Source organism: Pongo abelii, chromosome 2 (assembly GCF_028885655.2).
Source record: "Pongo abelii isolate AG06213 chromosome 2, NHGRI_mPonAbe1-v2.0_pri, whole genome shotgun sequence".
In the NCBI taxonomy this organism is placed as follows: Eukaryota; Metazoa; Chordata; class Mammalia; order Primates; family Hominidae; genus Pongo; species Pongo abelii.
The window spans coordinates 54,258,944-54,275,166 of record NC_085928.1 but is presented as its reverse complement, the minus strand read 5'-3'; positions in this window follow the sequence as shown (position 1 = coordinate 54,275,166).

The following is a 16,223-nucleotide window of genomic DNA, read 5'->3' as shown; positions in this document are numbered from 1 at the left end:
TAAGTATAAAGTTAAAGAGCAGATGAAGTGTGATTATAAAATAAAGCTTACAAAGTGCAGGAGGTTTTGATCAGTGCACAGTTCAGTTCAGAATTTCAGAAGTAACACAGTTACAGGCAAAATATTTTTACATGTAATGGCCATGGGAATGGATGGCTCAAATACGGGTGAGAACATCACTAAACCATGGGGCTAAAGTTTTGGATAAAATTATCTCCATGGATTTTGAAGACATCTAGCTGACGGCTGGACTTGAGGTGGAGAAGAAGACTAGTATGGAGATTAAAGAATTCAGTTAATGTGGTGATGTGAATAGATCTTGAGCAAATGACAAAGATAAGTACAGATAGAGAAGAAAAGAAGGAATTTTTTTGCACAGATATGTGGAAGCAGTCCTGGAAAGCTGAAAGTATGTTCATATATCTCCCACCTAAAGGCACACGGTGTGTGAGATAATGAATAGATTACCTTTGGAAGCATGGGTAGAAGCTATGTGATGTGGGGAAGAGCTAGAGTTCAGTAAAAATCTAGTGGAGAAACCATTTAAAAGTAGATTAAGAATAGACATTATTTTGTTCACTACTTCATGGGAGCAGTGGAAACATTTGAAAGGCAACAGTAAGAGATTCGGTGAAAAGAAAGGAAGCGCAGAAAATAATAGAAATGAGAATATAGTATTGTAAGATAAATAATCGAGGAAGCAAGTAAGGAGGCTAAGAGAGCGAGAGGAAATGCTTCTCCCACTATTATTTAAAGGAGGAGTAGCAATTATTGAAAAGGCTGCTATAATTCTGCAAGAAGGAGCATGTACAAAGAAGACAGAAGAGACTACAGTAAGAATAGTAAGGTGGCTGTCATGACTTGTGAGGGTGTGGTGTACAGTACAAAGTGGGTGGATATGTGTGTGTGCTTGTGGATGCATGTGCACCAGTTGGCATGGTAATAATGTCAAAGCGATTTGAAATGAAATTGGAAAAGTATAATGAGGAGTGTTGTGAAGCATCTGGGCTGTCATTCCATGACCATTTCTATTTGACCTAAAAGCAAAAGAGAGATTTACAGTAATGTATTCAAATCTGCGTTTAAGAAACAAACTTGAGCTGGGAATGTCAAATATACAGGAGAGTGAAAAAATGAGGAAGCTTGATCAGAAGTTAATATTATCACACATCATGTCAGGTGAGAGAGGAATGGCTGTGAAAGAAAATATGAGGCTTAAGACATTTAGCTGTGTGATTGATAAAATATTCAGGAAGGTTGAAGATGACTACAATATTTTCCACTTTAGAACATGAGTTAATCAAGATTACATTAAATGAAATTAAGTTTGATAGGTCTAGAGAATATTATACTAACAGTATATATTAAGAAGTTGAAAAAAGAAGTCTGAAGCTCAAGAAAGAGATTAATTTGATGGAATATATGCTTAAAAACATTTGAGTACAAATATTAGAATAAAAATGATAGATAAAAGGAAGATTGTCAAGGTGAGCATATTAAACAAAAGTAAAGCAGGACCATGGACAGAGCCCTGAGTAGCATCAATTTTTCAGAGATGGCTGAGAAAATGATCAGCTGAAAGAAGGAGGAGGGAGGAGCAGTCAGAGAGATAAATTAAAAACAAGAGTACATTTTCACAAAAATATATTGAGAGAGTGGCAAAGGCGAAAGGCCTGACATTCTTACCTTACTTGGAAGGTAACAAGTTAGCCTTTTGCTGTTCTCTGGATGCTGACAGAAGCCACAAGACTCCTAGGTCAGAGATGAAAGACTTTATTACTCACATCAAAGAAGTAGCCTGATTGTCTGCATGGTCATGTTGGTTCTCTGATCTTCAGTTCCGACAGGGGTGACGCAAGTGGGCATAGATTGATGTCTGCACACACAGTAGGCTGCATTACAGGAGGGGGACACTGGCCCTGGGAAACTTACTGGTTCATTGCACCCTATAAATAAGCCTGACTTTTGTCCCAGGGAGAGACATTACCTCATCCCCCTGAGGTTTCAAACAGAAACCTGAGGAATGGCACTGGTAGAGTGGTCAGGTCCTTGCATTTTTGGGCAAACTCAACAAAAAGAATAACGAGCCCATGGAAGACTCTCCCAATAGAAACTTTCAGGGAAGGTATGGCCAGCATACCAACTGATGCAAGAAGGTAGGGTGGCTCTGCAAAGCAGCTCCACGGACTTGGGCATTAGAGAGAGGCTCCTGGTAATCCTTCAAAGTGGACATGTTTCCTGTTTGGTGTCATTTAAGTAAATGTTCTACAAACTGGGGTTCACTGACTTCTCGTGTTTTGGGACATATCCTAGGAATGTCACAGATATCTATAAAATTTTAATATTGTAGTTCAATTTGATGTATTCTAGAAAAGATAAGGTAAGCATATGCTGAATTACTTATATGATCATCTTATATAGTCATTTGATTTCTGTATTTGCATGTTTGATTATCACGGATGTCTCAGATTCTATTACTTTAGTTGCTCCATGCCAAAGAGAAAAGAACAGAGCCAATGTTGATATGAAAACAAATGTCTACCCCAAATTAAAGACAAATAGTATATTGTAGGTTCTAAGAAAAAATGTTTTGCGGGAGTTTAAATATGGAAAAGTTGTAGATCTATGCCATGACACATAATATTGATTAATAAATGATACCAAATTTGAAAGAAACTGAGGTATGTCTCTCAGTATCACATCCATGTTGCCAGTGTGAACTTGTAGTCAGCAAAATGAAATGTTTTAAATATGATTTTATTAGTTTTGTGATGCTTTAAAAAATCTAATATGTTGAATTCCTCACATTGCTACATGGTTCAAATATGATTTAAAAAATTAAACTTCTTTTCTTCCCTTTCATTTGCATATTTTCCCTTCTCTTTACTACTATACACATACGCACCTCGGTAGCCGGTATTATTACATTCTCATACATTTTTTTCAGAATTTTATTTCTCACAATAAAGCACATAAGAATATATTTGTTGTGGGCTGAATTCTGAAGGTGTCCTACCAAGATTCTTCTTCCCTAATTATTCAATCCAGTACTAATCTAGATACTACTGTGGGTACTTTGCACATGTAATTAAAGTAACTAATCAGCTAACCTGAAAATAAGGAGATTATTTTAATCATCCTGGACTCAAGGTCAAAAATCCCTTTAAAGACAAAAAAGAAAGGCAGAAAAGTCTAATAAGAGAAAAAGAGGCAGGAATATGAGGCAGAAGAGGAAACCAGAGAGATTTGGAAAGTAAGAAGGATGCAATTTGCCATTTCTAGTTTGAAGACAGAGGGTCCCATAGGCTAAAAAAAAATCTGTGTAGCCTCTAGAGTTCAGAACAACATCCAGCCAAAAGCCAGCAAGGAAATGGAGACCTTGGTACTGTAAGCACATGGAACTCAATTCTGCCAACCCCCTAAATGAGCTTGGAAGTATATTTTTCCTCTGGAATCTCCAGGTAAGAGGCCAGGCCAGCCAACACTTTGATTTCATTCTTGAGGAACCTCACCAAGAATAACCAGCATGGCAACACAGATTTCTGACCTACAGAAGCCATGAGATAATAAACTTATGTTCTTAAGTGGGCAGTTCACTTGAGGTCAGAAGTTCGAGACCAGCCTGGTCAACATGATGAAACCTCATCTCTACTAAAAATACACTAATTAGCTGGGCTTGGTGGCATGCACCTGTAGTCCCAACTGCTTGGGAGGCTGAGGCAGGAGAATACCTTGAACCTGGGAGGCAGTGGTTGCAGTGAGGGAAGATTGCACCACTGCACTCCAGCCTGGGTGACAGAGCAAGATTCTGTCTCAAAAAATAAAAATAAAAATAAAAATATATAAATAAATAATTTAATTTATGGGTTTTTTTTTTTTACACTGTTGAGTTTGTGGTAACTTGTACGGCAGAAATAGAAAATAAATGCAATCTTCTTTTGCTTTCAGCACAAAGAGAATCATGGTATTACACTGTTTGCATTAACTTGTTTCCACTCAACCTCAGGGCTTGGAGAGGTTTACATAACAGTACACAGAGACCTTTGTATTCTTATTTACAGCTGCGTAATACTTCACTGAATGACGTATCTTAATTTATTTGACCAGGCCCCTATTGACAGATATTTGAGTTGTTTATCATCATTTGCTAATATACTGCAATAAATAACCTCATTCACACATAATTGACACACGTGCTGGTATATCTTAGAGATAGATATTGCTAGAACAAAACTTATATAAATGTATTTTGATTAACATTGCTACAGTGGTTGTTTCCCCATTCCCTACCCAGCTTTTAGACTGTGTAATTCCTCTGAACTTCTTACTTTTGACTACAAGGACTGTGTAGTCTCTGTCTTGTTATTACATAATGTCCCCGGAAATCTTATGCTTCTATTGCACTTGCTTGGCTTGTGTTTTTCAAACATGCTGACTCTTTTCTGCCTTAAGGCTCTTGCACCAGATGTTTGCTTTGCCTATTACAGTCTCCACCCCACTTCAAGTCTCAACATAGCTGAATCCCCTTGCTCTTCAGGTCTCAGTTCATGTATTACCTCCTTAGAGAACAATGTGAAGCATAGAGTGGTTGGTCTATGCCTTGTTGACAGGATGAATAAATTATTAAATAATGCAGAGATCAGAGAGCAGTATGGTCATAAACTCTGCTTGGAGTTGAGTAGTCTTGCACTGGGCAAGGACTTGCCAAGAATGAGGGCAGTGTAGACTCAGATTATGGACAGCCCTGATTACAACATTATGTAACTTGAAGTTAACCCTGTAAACAAGGAGAATTATTGACAGTTTTTTCAACATGGCAATAAAGTGATGAAATAATCTTTAAGATTTCTACCTTTAAAGTGAGGGGGTAGGGGGAAATAGATGATTATAGCATCAAGTATCATATATATCAAGCATGTAATTACCTATTATAAAAAATTAAAAAGTTATCTTATTGTTTATCACCAGGTCTTTTGTGTTAGATTGTGGTATCAACATATGAAGACATTATATCAATTCCTGATGTTTTATGTATTAGTGTATTGATGGTATCCGTCTGTTAACCATTGTAATTTTTATAGTATAAATTTTGTTTTATTGGAAGAATCTGAAAACTTATTCTAAAGGTAATATTCATACTATACTCTAATTATTTCTTTTAATTAACTCATATTAAAAAATAAAGATGAGTCTTAAAAGGAATTTATGAAGCACAAAATAGTTCATTGCCATATTTATTTTTAAGCAGCAGAGAAAAAATTCTTTTGGATTATCTCAACTTAGGATTTAAAAAGACTGAGAATACATAGTAGAGTGAGATAATATGGCACAAAATATTTAAAAAGAAAGATGTAATATACTGGATATTAGATGGTTTTTTAAAGGGAGTCTAAATTTTTCTAAAAATTGTATGAGCACCTTCAGTGGTGGCACTTGCTTACCGAGGTCATTTGATGTTTTCAGAAAAACCAATGGACATGGAAGCGTCATTGAAGACACGACACATAACTACTTTCAGCCTCATTTCAGCGTCATTGATGACAGGACACATAACTACTTTCAGCCTCATTTCAGCGTCATTGATGACACGACACGTAACTACTTTCAGCCTCTAAAGAACTGACAGCAGCTAAGGATAATTTCTAATGTCACAAGCTCAGGATGGATTTGACAAAGGAACTGCTCTGGAGAAATATAATTTTTAAAGTACTGACCTTATACTAAAAAGAAAACATTTGAGAGACAGGTGGAAGAGAATAAAATATTAGGGTTTGGCACTTCTGTAAGTGAGCCTATGTGTGTGGGAAAAGTGAAGGGATTAAACATAAGACCTGACTTCCCCATATTTCAACTTGGAGTTGTTTAAATTTTTTCAAACATGTTTTTTACATTTAAAACAAAAACACCATAATAATTAGAGATAATTAGAGATAGTTTTTCAGTTTGTGGGACCCTGCCCAACAAGCGTCGCCCTTCCCAAACAATTTGACCAGCAAAGTGCTCTGCACCATTTCCAAATGCTTTTCTGTGGGCCAGTGCCACCCGCAGACCAGAAGGACCAAATTTATTCCCCTTCTTCTATTCCAAGCAAAAAGCAGAGTAACAGGATGAGAACTTGGCACAGGCAGATAATGATGAAGAGGAGAAAGAATTAATGAGGTTTATTTATGTACATAGAAATAAATACCATTATGCCAAAAGGCATAGTGTATCAGACTTGCAGAATCAAAATTAAATTGACAAACACAAAATATTGTATTTTCAAAAAAAGTTAGATCTTACAGGTCATTTTTTTCTTAAACTAATTAGTGTGTGGCTAATCTGATGAAAGCACTGAAGGATTAAGCACATTTTGTGGTGTTATATTTGATTTTGACTCAGTAAAGCTATGTTTCGGGCAAATAGCCAATTGAGAAGCAATTATTCGACGTACATTAGAAGCCTAAAATAATGCTGGTATGATAAAGTTAAGCTAATGCCTATGTTGCAAAGAGCTTTAAAGTGGAGTTTAACAGTCCTTAGAATTTGTGGGAATCAGAAGTTTCTAGTAATGTAGCATTTAACCATATACAAAGTAAAGTGGGAAATATAGGCTATCATTCATCTAATTTAAACCAGAACATAGGTTGCGTCAATTGCCTGTGTTTTTAGCTGACACACTTTTGACTTGAGTTATTCATATTAATTGCAGCAATTCTCCATGTCTCTTTGCATTTGTAGACAGTTTTGGATTCATAGAAATAGTTTTGCTTGCTTCTTGACATTCTGTCAGAGAGCTATGCTCTGAGTACCCCAAAACTTCAAAACTCTTGAGTATAATGCTATTAGGAAGTTGTATATCTACTGCACTCAGGGGGGAGCAAAAGGATTAGGAGACAGTATGGAAAATTGCTTAACTGGTGCTTTCGATTATTGATGAGAAGGCAGAATAATCCAGAAAGGGACTGTCTACCTCCCACAGCAATGTATTCTCTGATTAACTCCAGGATGCTGATATTAGAATGTACTTGGGTTCAATGGATCTGCAAAGGGATTATTTTATTAGCAGAGGGAGAACACATAAAACAAATTGATATACATGACAGCTAAGAGTACATGACAAGTCCTCAAACAGTGTAGCCTTAATGAAAATATTAAAATAAAATGTACGTATATCTATGATAAAAGGAGGAATATTGAAGTTGTTAAGACAGGTACTTTAAAAAAATGGGGGTATATGAAGTAGAGAAACATAAGGTGGGAAAAACTGGAAACTGATAGTATGCATTTTGCAACAAGAAATTTGTTGACATATATTTGGAAACAAGTACTATAAAGAGCATAAGGAGATTTTTGGATATTGCTTTAGTGGAGATCACCAGGGCCTTAACAAAAGAGATGGGGAAATGTTTTTATAGATTGGCAAAGGCACGTTCTTTGATCCTGGCGGGATTTTAATTGCTTTGCCGTTGATTGGCGTGCAACTATGTTGAAATGAAGGAAGAGAACATATTTCGAGAGCTATTTCAAGGATTGCTTTCCGATACACTTCAGTGAACAACTTAGGTGGTTAGAGGCTATTTTGGACGATAGCCTAGAAATGGCTCCGAGTAAGATAAATAAGGCTGAAATAGAAGAAAGTTGCTATCTCACACGGTAATCACAGTAACCTTCATTTAAAAAGACTCTTGAGAGGTCAGGAAAGAAACAAGATCATTACGAAAAGAAATATACAAAATCTTAATTGGAAGAATGTCTGAAATGCTTGGGTAAATTTTGACTGTGCTCTTAATAGAAATGAATAGCAACAGTAGAGGTGTATTCCCCTTTGAGGTTTGACGGGCCTCTGTGTGTGTGTGTGTGTGTGTGTGTGTACATGCTCACACAAAGCTCTGAACAAATGAAATGAACAAAGAGCTTCCGTGGGTTGCTCTGTCATTCTGAACTTGCTTCCTGAAAGATGAGCTAAAATGTGATATGACAAGACATGACAGGAGCAATAACCAGACCATGAAGATTTCTTGACAAGGCACCTTGTGTACTGTTATTTTCCCTGGGGATTCATGATCTTACACTATGGGTCTGGAAGAGGGGAGTGTTTAGGACCCAAAATCCTCCACAAAAATTCTATTTTCTTTCTATGATGATCTTCCAGCTGAAGGTACATTGAGAAACCAAATCAGGTGAAGCCTATTCTGAGTACCCAACTATGGGATTATTTGCATGTGCATACTGTTTTATTTTTGTTTTTGAGACAGGGTCTTGCTCTGTAGCCCAGGCTGGAGTGCAGTGGTGTGATCACAGCTCACTGCAACCTTGACCTCCTGGGCTCAAGCAATCCTCCCACCTCAGCCTCCCAATTAGCTAGGACGGTAGACGTGCGTCATCACACTCAGCTAATTTTTTAATCTTTTGTAGAGATGGGATTTCACTATGCTGCCCAGACTGGTCTTTAACTCCTAGGCTCAAGCAATCCTCCTGCCTTGGCCTCCCAAAGTGCTGGGACTCCAGGCATGAGCCACCATGCCCAGGCTAAAGTGTGGCTCTGTGTAGGCTTTGCTTCATAACATCTCCTTATATTTTTGTTCAAATTAACCACGGTGTGCCCTGTTTTCTGAAGTACAGGATTGTGGGTTAATTTCCGAAAATTGTCCACTGGAGTAGCATTTTTAATTTCCTTTGAGAGCTTTACCTTTGCATTTATAGCTTGGCTATTTGGTGCAAGATGCCCAGCTTTCAGACTGTCTTGGCTTTTGGCATGTCTTTCTCACTAGGATAAATCATTTCTAGCTTTTGATCGAAGTGAGAAACATGGGACTCTTCCATTTACTTGAATACCACAGGCCACTATAGGGTTATTCATTAACCTAATATCTATATCGTAAGAGGGAGAGAGATGGGGTATGACTGGTGGGTGGAGCAGTCAGAACACACACAACATTTATGGATTAAGTCTGACCTTTAATATGGGTGCAGTTAGTGGTGCTCCCAGAAAATTACAATGGTAACATCAAAGACCACAAATCACAGATTACTATAACAGATAAAATAATGATGAAAAGTGTGAAATATTGCAACACTTACCATAATGTGACACAGAGACACAAAATGAGCACATGCTGTTGCAAAAATGGCACCAATAGACTTGCTCAATGCAGGCTTGCCACAAATATTCAATTTGTGAAAAACAATAAAGCAATGCACAATAAAAGGATGGATGCCTGTAAACAAATCTAGTATAAGGGTAGTGTAAGTGTTAATAGCTAATCAGCCCCCACATTTCTTCTATGCAGCTCTTCACTGTCTCTAGATGGGGTTAGCTTTATAATTTCCAGGTTATTACCTAGGGCAATTTGTAAATTAGCCACAAATAGAAAGGAAAATCTTTTTCTCCTTTCACACCTATCAGTGGAAGCAGTTTCCCCAAACCTAAAGCAAGCCCTCCACCTGGGCTTTGGGTCCAATCCCCTCCTGCCTACTTTTAGTCCCTTTCTCCATCGAATATGACCTGTCTTTACTGGATCTTCATTTTTCTCATTTTTAACAATTCTATTTGAATCACCAAAGCCCTCTTTAATATTAAATCTAAAGAAAATTGGTTTTGATTGCAAATCTTACTTTTCTAATTTGCTTCCTTGCCTTCTATATTTCTTGCTACTTCCTCTAAAATTTCTTTCACAAGATCTTTTTCTCCACCCATACTTTATTAGTTAATGTTCCCTTAATGTTGATCTTGTTTCCGTTTTTCCTTCTAAGTGTTCTCTTCTTGCTCATGTCTTTAACTACTGTTTATATTCTTATGGCTCTCAGATCTGTGTCTCAAATGCATAGATTTGCCTAAGGAACATCCATGTGGAAGTTTTACAAGTACTTCAAACTCAGTATTTCCAAATCTGGACTCATCTTTCCCCTCAAACATAGTGCTGTATTCTCTACTTAACTTCCCAGAGGGCCTAACTAGATACATGGCAATCATCCAAGATACCCGCTTTCTTTCACTGTCCCCACCAAACCACTCAATCCTCCAGCACTGTAGATTCAGCATCTTAATTCCCTCCCTTAACCAATCTTGTCCTCGATTGCAACCCCTACAGTCTTAGGACTGATTTGAGGATAATGTACTCTTCTTAATTGTCTACCACCTCCATGATAGTCCCTCTGATTAATTCATTTTTCATATTGCAGCTAAAATACCAATTTAATCATACAATTCTCTTTTTTAAAACTGCTAAATTCCTGCTCAAAACTTTCAGGTTAAAGGTAAACATCTTAGCTTAGAGTGTTAAGTCCTTTCTTTTTCTAGTGCCTGTCTACCTGCTCTACTTTCTTCTCCTCCCTTAGTACCTCATAAACTTATAATAATGGTTCCCTTACATTCACCTCTACTCTTTTTCTGGAATGTTCTATGTCATCACTGCCCATGCAATATAGCTACTGCTCCTGCTGCCCCCCACCCAAGAGTTATCTATTTCCTATTTGCTTTCAAATATCATCTCCAGGAATCCATTTCTGATCTCACAGTCTGAATTAGGAATCATCCACTCTTGTGACTTGTTCATTTGTTAACATGATATTCTATAATCAGTGACCTCCTTGTCTATATCACACATCAGACTATGGATTTCTTGAGGACAGGGACTGTGGCTTGATAAACTTCATATCCTTATTGCCTGGCAGGTGCCTCCTGCATAGCAGGCATCATCTTTTGAATAAAATTTGGTGAAATGTGGATTTGTCCCATCACTCCTCATTCCTAGGGTGAAGTGTATAACCCCATTGTGGGCCCCCATTCCACATTTAACCAGGTTAATAGAAGAGGGCCTTTCCAAAAAAGTAAAAATGATACTATTATTATAAGAATGAAAGCAGGTGCCTTATATGATCTAATAAGGGACTTAAAGTTCAAAGTAAACAATTCTTTGCTACCCTCTCTTGGTTAAGTATTTATATTTGATGGTCTGATGGTAAAATCTCACTATCAGATGGTCAAACACAAACATAAATCATTATATATGGTAATCTTGTCTTCATATTGACAAGAGGTTAAAAATGATAATGAAAAAGTTCAACATGATAGTCATGAGAGTTCTGAGAATGTGGTTTAAATGTGACTTTATGTTTTCATAGATCTGATTTGAGAAAGAGATTACAGAGAAAAGGGTTGAGAGTTTGTATTAATGAGATGAAAATTTGTCAATCTTAGTTGTTGTTGTAAAAGTAAAACGACAAGTGATGTATTTTACCAGTAAAAAGGAGAGATACCAAAAATATTAACTGTGACTATGTCATTTTAACTAGATAAACTATTTGTGAGAAATGTAAGATAAACTTATTTCTAAATTATATATTGGCTGTGTTTTTAAGTAATACATCCAAATTATTTTTCTTTAGTCTTCAGACACTTTTCAGATGATGCATCTCTAAATGTAAAGTGGTGTGTACAAGTGTTAATCTGAAGACAGTGCAATAAATACACCCTTTTTTTTCTATCTAGACACTTTTGACATTCTGTGTTATATTTATTATACTGCTTTCAGATTAACAATTGGTTCCATTGTGGTAAATGTAAAGGTACTTCACTTGAAAACATGTTGAGCATTATTTGAAAATGTAACTTACATATTGTTTTAAAGTAAGTTTATTCTATGTTTCTCAACTTTGTGGATATCCTGCATTATAAACATATTATATATTACACCTTTTTAAGGATATAAAAAGCTCATGGAATATATGTTAAGTAAAAAAGAATCAGGATATAAACATATAATTTTATGTCCCAAATTTATGAATCTATTTGGAAGGAAATATGATATGTTAATAGTGGTTATCGCTACCAGTGTGATTTCCTGAATTTTATGAAGTTTTTAAAAGAACTATATCTTATTCTTTATAGTTACAAATATATTTGTAAATTCTTCACTATTTTCCTTATACTTTCCACAGAAATATTCTTCATAAAATGAATCCTTGAGAACATGTTAGCAAGTTTGAGAGGGTGGTTTGGATGTTTGAGTGTTGGGTGATTTTTAGAACTCCTCTGGTTAGTAGTCTAAATTAATGATATTTGCTTAATCCTGCCTTTGAATGGTTACTTTTAATCATAGTCAAGAGCATCTATTTCACAGTGACAATGCCAAACCTGTTTGATAATGTTTACTGACAATTACAGGCTTAACTAAGAAGCAACAACAGGGAGTAAAGCAGTCTTTGAATAAAGTCAGCTTCAAAATGAACAACGGTAGGGGACTGATTGGCTCAGTTTTATTTAACATTTTTAAACCTGATCTTTGACATTTTCATTAGTGAGCAGAAATAGCACATTGATGCAATTCTCAGGTGGCTCAAAGAGGAAAGTGCTAAACGTACTGGAAACAACTAAATAATTCCGAAGAACCTGCTATGTATAAAAATGGAGATATATATGGAGAAATTTTAGGATGCAGCAATAGAGAAAGCTAGGCAATACTTCCTTCACTTTTTTCCTATTCTTTGGGAGACAACAGTGTATGTGTGGAAATCAACCATTCTGTTGGCATTTGGAGATTTATTAGAATTATAGCTGTATTGCACAGACAAAGAACTGTGGAAGTTTAGTAATATATTGGGGCAATTTTATTCTTGATTTCTTACAAAGGTTTATGGTGATAATAAGAAATTCTTCTAAGATCTTCCCCATCAACTACACAAAATAAAAGGGGAAACTAGAATTAACTGGATAAATCATGCTCAAACAATTGCATAATGCTAATACATATTACTACGTAAAGATTGGAGAGGCCTGGCGTGGTGGCTCATGCTTGTAATCCCAGCATTTTGGAAGGCCGAGGGGGGCGGATTGCTGGAGATCAGTAGTTCACAACCAGCCTTGGCAACACGGTGAAACCCCGTCTCTACCAAAATACAAAAAAATTAGCCAGGTGTGGCTGTGTGCGCCTGTAGTCCCAGCTACTTGGGAGGCTGAGGCAGGAGAGATTTGCTTGAACCTGGGGGGCTGAGGTTGCAGTGAGCTGAGATCGCGCCACTGTGCTCCAGCCTGGGCATGACAGAGCAAGACTCCGTCTCAAAAAAAAAAAAAAGAAAAAGAAAAAGAAAAAAGATTGGAGAAAGAAGGGACTTTACTGAGATTTCATTATGTTACATTCCTGCTTCTTTGGCTGCCCATTGCCTATCCTTTGATTGTCAAATGAAAATAAGCATATCACCAACATTATGCGACAGTATGCAGGGGGTAGGTAATATAAGGTCACAGAGTGAATACAGAACGTGCTAAAATATCAATTATTAAGTTAAGTAGAGAACTCTCTCTCAATGTTGTTGAAGTCAATGTTTAAATGACACATTGAGAACTATCTCCCAAAGTCACTGAAACCATACTCCAACCCCCTCACCCCCAGATAAAGCCTCTAAATGTAAATTAATATGAAGTTCAAATAACAGTGTTGTTACTGAACAGTAAGAATTGACTCTGTTCCTAAAACGGGAATTGCCTGTGCAGATCTTGTTTCTTTCTTCAATTATTCATTGATTCAGCAAATTTTATGTAGCCAAACTATTTGCAAGTTATTGTAGAAACTAAGAATGGTGACTTACTGGAGGTCTTGAAGACAGGGTGTCATGTCATGCGTTTTAACAGCTTTTTCTTCAGCTCTGTATTGGGCAGAGAGTGTCCTTGCTAAATAACTAACACATGGTACCGTAATGAAAGATGGTGGAATCAAACTTCCTCAATTTAGATCCTGGTCTGAAAACTTATTCTCCCAGGAGACCCTGGCAACTTATTCAACATCTCTGAGCCTTAGCTCCTCCTCTTTACATTAAAGGATTGCATTTAGACTTTTAACACAGTGTCCCAACATGATAAGGATACCTAAATATTAGCTATTGTTTTCAAGGAGTTTTGTGTCTCTCCTTTTTTTCCTTTCATTTAACATTTTTTAGGATAATAAAAGCCTACGGTGCAAGTAAACTCAGTCTCTGCCTGTAATTTTTATAAATCTCATATTATGTGTGTGTGTGTGTGTGTGTGTCTGTGTGCATATATGTGGAGGAAGAAAAATTAAATGTGTTTGTGGAAAATGGGACAATCATGTTACAATGACAAGAAAACAGATTTAAAGGTTAGAGGGCAAAAGTCCCCGAAGCCATCAGTCCTCCATATTGCAGGATAGAAAAGACAAACAGGTTAGAGGGCTTCATCAACTGAGAAGTTGAAATACAATATAAATCTGGTGAAATGCTCTGTCACTAAATTCCAGAAACACCTCTACTAGAACACTCTATTCAATATCAGAGAAATTTTGCATGGTTGTTCGTTGTTATAGATTGGGAATATATTCTGGTACACATCTAAACAGCAGAAAGAGATAATACTGGTAATGCAGTGTGGAGTAATTATTTAAAACAAATCCAATATTTTCTTGTGTTAATGTTTATAAATTAAGATAATGCTCTTGCCTGACTAAAACTTTTTTCAATTTATTTGAAAACTCAATAATGTGTGCTCAGCATTTCAGACCAAGGGATAATTGGTTTTAGGGTCAATCCTATCAACTTTTAATTAATTCTTTGGAAGTCTTGAAACAGAAGAGAGAGCATAAAGTAATGCTATAAATGGGTTTGATGACCCTCCTTTCACTCAAAGCCATGCTTCAAAAGAAAATCCATACTTGCAACATTTTTAAACTTAAATTAAAAATAATATTAATGACCAAAATTCTGAAGGTTGAGTTTTAAAAATGCTTATTTCTTGCCACTGAACTGAGAAGAAAATGTAAAAAATCAAAATGAATTACTCAAGCCCCTATTATATATACCAAGAGAATTCAGGAAGGAAACAAAATATGATCTCAAATTCTCTTGAGAATGAATAATGAAGAAAGATTTAACTCAAGTTCATAATTGCACCTAATGTATTCATCTTCTTCACAAACATAGGAGAGACTTTCCTTCATAAAAAAGTGCTCATATATTCACACAACCATGCCCACCTGGGTTAACGCCACTGATTATACAATAAGAAGTAGTGAAACTAATTTATGACATCTCAATTTGAGATACTGAATTTGGGAGATGATATTGACTTGACCCACATAAGCTGAAAGGACAAATTACATATTCAGTATTTGCTTTAAGTTTAAGAAAGCCACACACACACACACACACACACACACACACACATACACACTCCTCCAACTTACTTCTTTTTCTTATTATATTTTATCATGGAATCTTGAAACATGAGAGGCATTTATTTTATTTTATTTTTTTTGAGATGGAGTCTCTGTAGCCCAGGCTGGAGTGCTGTGGCACAATCTCGGCTCACTGCAACCTCCTCCTCCCGGGTTCAGGTGATTCTTCTGCCTCAGCCTCCTGAGTAGCTGGAATTACAGGCGCCCACCACCACGTCCAGATAATTTTTGTATTTTTAGTAGAGTCAGGGTTTCACCATGTTGGCCAGGCTGGTCTTGAACTCCTGACCTCAGGTGATCCACCCTCCTCAACCTCCCAAAGTGCTGGGATTACAAGCGTGAGCCACTGCGCCCAGCGAGGCATGCTTTAAAAAAAAAAATTACAAACAAATTTATTGGACTTCTTTCATATGAACAACTTTACTTATATACACTAACTTCTTTGAAGAAGAAGAACTCTGCTTGTGACTTGGGAGTGTGATGTCTGTTTCAGCTGTATTGTTCATGATATATTCATCATCTTAAATTCTCTTGAGCTCCTTGACATGGGGTAGGATTTGAGAGGAAGAAGACTGTCCTTTCCTACTGATGCTGGGTTCAAACATGCTCAACCCAGATTATAGAAAGAATTAAAATACTTTGCCATAGGCATGCATGTTGCCAGAGAGAAGAGGACAGAAGGATCAGGTGGCTGATCTATATTGTTTATATTTAGTATTGGTTAAAAACAACAACAACAAAAAAACTGCACTCTGTCTTGCTCCAAAAGAATATTTAGCAGCTTTTGGTCTTCATTAAGTAGTGTGTTAGTCCATTCTCACACTGCTAATAAAGACATACCTAAGACTAGGTAATTTATAAAGGAAAAAGATTTTATTGACTGACAGTTCAGCATGGCTAGGAGGGGCCTCAGGAAACATACAATCATGGTGGAAGGGGAAGCAAACACGCCCTTCTTCACATTATGGCAGGAAGAAGTGCCAGGCAAAAGGGGAAAAATGCCTTATAAAACCATCAGATCTCATGAGAACTCACTCACTATCATAAAAGCAGCAT